Source organism: Chiloscyllium punctatum, chromosome 27 (genome assembly GCF_047496795.1).
Source record: "Chiloscyllium punctatum isolate Juve2018m chromosome 27, sChiPun1.3, whole genome shotgun sequence".
Lineage (NCBI taxonomy): Eukaryota > Metazoa > Chordata > Chondrichthyes > Orectolobiformes > Hemiscylliidae > Chiloscyllium > Chiloscyllium punctatum.
Window position 1 is genome coordinate 1,343,737 of NC_092765.1, and position 6,000 is coordinate 1,349,736.

Consider the following 6,000-nt stretch of genomic DNA (forward strand, 5'->3'; position numbering starts at 1 on the left):
ATATCCGTCGCAAATTCACCTGCACCTCCGCATACATCATTTACTGCATCCGCTGCACCCAATGTGGTCTTCTCTATATAGGGGAGACAGGCCGCCTACTTGCGGAACGTTTCAGGGAACACCTCTGGGACATCTGCACCAACCAACCCAACCACCTTGTAGCTCAACACTTCAACTCCCCCTCCCACTCCACCAAGGACATGCAGGTCCTTGGCCTCCTCCATTGCCAGACCATGGCAACACGACACCTGGAGGAAGAGCAACTCATCTTCCGCCTATGAACCCTCCGACCACACGGGATGAATCTAGATTTTTCCAGCTTCCTCATTTCCCCTCCCCCCACCTTATCTCAGTCCCAACCCCCGGATTCAACACCGCCCTCTTGACCTGCAATCTTCGTTCCAACCTCTCCGCCCCCACCCCCTTTCCGGCCTATCACTCTCACCCTCACCTCCTTCCACCTATCGTATTCCCAATGCCCCTCCCCCAAATTCCCTCCCCCCTACCTGATATCTCAGCCCGCTTGGCACACCAGCCTCATTCCTGAAGAAGGGCTTATGCCCGAAACGTCGATTCTCCTGCTTCTCGGATGCTGCCTGACCTGCTGTGCTTTTCCAGCAACACACTTTTCAACTCTGGTCTCCAGCATCTGTAGTCCTCACTTTCTCCTAAGGACACAGGGAACCCTATCACTGATGCAGGAAGGAAGGGGAAGGGATGAGGGCAGAAGTGTAGGAGATGAGTCCGATCCAGCTGAGGGCCTGTCAATAATGGTGCTGGGGCATCCTCGGGTGAGGAAGAAGGTGTACATTTCGGAGGCTCCTTTGTCGAAGTTGGCATCATCAGAACAGATGCAACAGAGACAGAGAAACTGAGAGAATGGAATGGAGTCTTTGCAGGAAACAGGGTGTGAGGACATATCGTCCAGGGAGCTGTGGGAGTTGGTAGGTTTATAGTGGATATTAATGACCAGTCTATCTCCCGAAATGGAAACAGATGTCGAGGAAGGGAGGAGGCGGAGAGACACCAGATAAAAGTGAGGGGTGGAAATTGGAAGCAAAATTGATTAACTTTTCCAGTTCCAGACGCGAGAGGAAAGCAGCACTGATGACATCATCAATATATCGAAGAAAGAGTTGAAGATGGAGGCCAGAATAGGACTAGAACAAGGAATGTTTCTCCCACCCCATGAGGAGACAGATCTAACGGGGGCCCATGCGAGTACCCACAGCCACCGCCTGACCTGGAGAGTGTGGGAAGAGTTAAAGGAGAAGTTGTTGAGGGTGAGGGTGAGCTCGGCAAGGCAGAGGAGGATAGGGCAGGTGGGACAGTTCAGGAAGAAGCTGAGACCATCCTGGTGGGGGATGGACGTGTAAAGGGATTGTCCTTCCATGGGAAAGGGGAAGCAGCTGGAGCCCACAAACTGGACAGTCCAAAACTGGGGTAAAGTATCAGAGGAATCATGGATGTGAAGAAGGTTACTTGAGAATACAACAAGATATTGATCAACTGGGCCAGTTGGCTGAGCAATGGCAGATGGAGTTTAATTTAGATGCAAGGTGTTTTGCTCAGCCAAACCAGAGCAGGACTCACATAGTCAATGGCAGGGCCCTGGGGAGTGTTATAGAACAAAGAGATTTAGGGATACAGATTCATAGCTCCATGAAAGTGGATTCACAGGCAGACAGGATGGTGAAGAAGGCTTTCAGCATGCTAGCTTTCATTTGTCAGAGCATTGAGGACAGGAGTTGAGATGTCTAGTTGCAGCTGTACAAGACATTGGTGAGGCCACATTTAGAATACTGCATGCAGTTCTGATCACTCTACTATAGAAAGGATCTGATTAAATTAGAAGAGGTGCAGAAAAGGTTTACTCGAGAGCTGCCTGGACTGGAAGTTATGAGTTATAAGGGTAGCCTGGGACTTTCTTCCCCTGGAGTGTAGGAGACTGAGGGGTGACCTTATAGAAGTCTATAAAATCATGAGAGGCATAGATAAGGTAGATAGCCGACAGCGTTTCCCCATGTAGGCGAGTCTCAAACTAAAAGGCATAGCTTTAAGGGGAGAGAAGAGAGATACAAAAGGGTCCAAATGGGCAATTTGTTTGAGACAGGATGTTGAGCATCTGGAACGGGCTCCAGAGGTAGCGGTGGAAGTGAGTACAATTTTGTCATTTAAGAAACATTTGGGCAGGTACATGCTTGGGATAGATATGGAGGGATATAGAGCAAATGGGACTAGTTTAATTGTTAAAAATGGGTGGCACGCGTAAGTTGGGCTGAAGGGCTTGTTCCCAGGTTGCAACCTCGATGAAATGTTACAGGAAAGAGAGGCAAGAGAGGAGGGGGAATGGTGTTTTTGATAAGGGGTAGCATTCCAGCTGTGCTGAGGGAGGATATTCCTGGAAATACATCCAGGGAAGTTATTTGGGTGGAACTGAGAAATAAGAAAGGGATGATCACCTTATTGGGATTGTATTGTAGACCCCCTAACAGTCAGAGGGAAATTGAGAAACAAACTTGTAAGGAGATCTCAGCTATCTGTAAGAATAATACAGTAGTTATGGTCGGGGATTTTAACTTTCCAAACATCGACTGGGACTGCCATAGTGTTAAAGGTTGAGATGGAGAGGAATTTGAAGTGAGTACAAGACAATTTTCTGATTCAGGATGTGGATGTACCTACTAGAGAAGGTGCAAAACTTGACCTACTCTTGGGAAATACGGCAGGGCAGGTGACTGAGGTGTCAGTGGGGGAGCACTTTGGGGCCAGAGACCATAATTCTATTTGTTTTAAAATAATGATGGAAAAGGATAGACCAGATCTAAAAGTTGAAGTTCTAAATTGGAGAAAGGCCTAATTTTGACTGTATTAGGCAAGAACTTTCGAAAGCTGATTGGAGGCAGATGTTCACAGGTAAAGGGACGGCTGGAAAATGGGAAGCCTTCAGAAATGAGATAACAAGAATCCAGAGAAAGTATATTCCTGTCAGGGTGAAAGGGAAGGCTGGTAGGTATAGGGAATGCTGGATGACTAAAGAAATTGAGGGTTTGGTTAAGAAGAAGAAGGAAGCATATGTAAGGTATAGACAGGATAGATCGAGTGAATCCTTAGAGTATAAAGGAAGTAGGAATATACTTAAGAGGGAAATCAGGAGGGCAAAAAGGGGGACATGAAATAGCTTTGGCAAATAGAGTTAAAGAGAATCCAAAGGGTTTTTACAAATACATTAAGAACAAAAGGGTAACTAGGGAGAGAATAGGGCCCCTCAAAGATCAGCAAGGCGGCCTTTGTGTGGAGCTGCAGGAGATGGAACAGAAATTAAATGAGTATTTTGCATCAGTGTTTACTGTGGAAAAGGACTTGGAAGATACAGAATGTAGGGAAATAGATGATCACATCTTAAAAAATGTCCATATTACAGAGGAGAAAGTGCTGATGTCTTGAAACGCATAAAAGTGAATAAACCCCCAGGACCTGATCAAACGGTCAGTTTCCATGCTGTACATCTCGATGACTCTATGACTCTACGATATAAATAAACAAAAGTAGGGTGATAATTTGGACAAACGTGCAGCACCTCCAGTTGTTTAAGCAAAAATAATGAGATCCAATATCCATCAAAATATAATTGTGGATAAATCTTCAGGACCTGATCAAGTGTATCCCAGGATTTTGTGGGAGGTTATGGAAGAAATGGTGGAGCACCTAGCAGACAGGTGAGGTGGCGGAGGACTGGAGAGTGGCTAATGCTGTGTCTTTATTTAGGAAGGCTGTAGGGAAAAGCCTGGGAACTGTAGACCTGTGAGTCTGGTATCAGTGGTGGGTAAGTTAGAGTCATAGAGATGTACAGCACGGAAACAGACCCTTCAGTCTAACCCATCCATGCCGACCAGATATCCCAACCCAATCTAGTCCCACCTGCCAGCACCCGGCCCATATCCCTCCAAACCCTTCCTATTCATATGCCCATCCAAATGCCTCTTAAATGTTGCGATTGTACCAGCCTCCACCACTTCCTCTGGCAGCTCATTCCATACACGTACCACCCTCTGTTTTAAAATGTTGCCCCTTAGGTCTCTTTTATATCTTACAAAGATGCTCAGGTCTCCTTGCACCTCCCCTTTCCCAATCTATTGCCATTTAGATAAGAATCTACCTTCCTGTTTTCTGGCCAAAGTGGATCACCTCACATTTAACCCCATTATAATTCATTTACCATATATTTCCCCATTCACACAGCCTGTCCAAATCACGGTGGAACATCTTTGCATCCTTCTCACAGTTCAGTCTGCCATCCAGAATGTGGCGATATTACATAAAACTCCTCACGTATAGATGTATGATGTATCGATCGTTAATAGCTGCATGCCTGATGCTGATCTCTGAGGTACATCACGAGTCATTGGCTGCCACTTTGCATAAGATCCATTTATTCGTACTTTTTGTTTTCTGTTTGCCATCCAAATAAACTCTCTCTGCTCTCTTCATGTCAACACATTACTTCCAATCCCATACACTTTAAGTTTTTACACTCATCTCTTCCATGGGGCCTTACAGAGGTTTGTCTGTAACTGCAGAGAGGATCTCATTAAGCAGATTGTCAAAGAGAATCAGTTGTTTACTCATGTTCAGAGGTTGTGCTGCTGACTGTGAACATTCAAGGGACTGTTTAAACAAAGAACAGATATTTTTTGGAAACCTCACCCCACATTTCTATCAAGTTATACCACTGCTTATTGCCTCATCTGGTTTGTTTTCCAATCAATCAGCCAAATCCTTCTCACTATCGAGTGCCAAGAAAATACTCAGACCTTATAAGAAATATTATTTGAGATCGTTCCATTTTTCTAAGCTGAAGCTGTGAAATTCCAATATCTTTTTGCTGGCTTCAGTCAAAGCAACTCATCTTGATGGCCATTAGCAGGGGTTTGAGGATATCCTTCCATCAATACTCATCTATGGAACTCAATGATATTTCAACGATATACAGATTGACACAAACGCACAAATGGTGGTGAGGGACTAACTTGGCTGAGAGCTCCTCAACAATGATGAGGATAGCCTCCTGACTAATTTTGGATCAGTTTATCCATGTCAGAAATAGAACTTTGTCTATTTCTTTGTCTTTGGACTCCAGGCACTGAAACTAAAAGGTTTTCTTAAATAGTAAAAAAAGGACATTTAATTATTAATCTCTATTTTATGAAGAGATAGAATTTATGATTTAAGTGAGAATCCCATTCTAGGAATCCCTGGTTGATGCTTAATGAATGGCCTTAGGCTGGGTGACAGTTTAGGGTGTTACATAGTAACCAGGAACAGGAGGAGGCCATTCAGCCCCTCGAGCCTGCTCTGTCATTCAATATGATCATTGCTCTCATGGTTCAGTCCTGATCAAGGGCTTTTGTCTGAAACGTTGATTTTCCTGCTCCTCGGATGCTGCCTGACCTGCTGTGCTTTTCCAGCACCACTCTAATCTCGACTCTGATCTCCAGCATCTGCAGTACCCACTTTTGCAAACAACAGTGGCCCCAACACTGAACCCTCTGGAACACCACTGGTCACCTTTCTCCATTTCGAGAAACTCCCTTCAACTACTACTCTCTGTCTCCTGTTGCTCAACCAGTTCTTTACCCACCTAGCTAGAACACCCTGCACACCATGTGACTTCACTTTCTCCATTAGTTTACAAGGGGAACCTTATCAAATGCCTTACTAAAGTCCATGTATATGACATCAAGAGCCCTTCCTTCATCTATTAACTTGGTCACTTCCTCAAAGAACTTTATTAAGTTAGTAAGGCATAATCTCCCCTGCACAAAACCATGTTGCTTGTCACTGATAAGCCCATTCTTTTCCAAATATTAATAGATCCTATCCCTCAGTACCTTCTTCAGCAACTTTCCCACCACCGACGTCAGGCTCACTAGTCTGTAGTTACCCAGAATATCCCTACCATCCTTCTTGTACAGGGGGACAACACAAGCAACCCTCCAG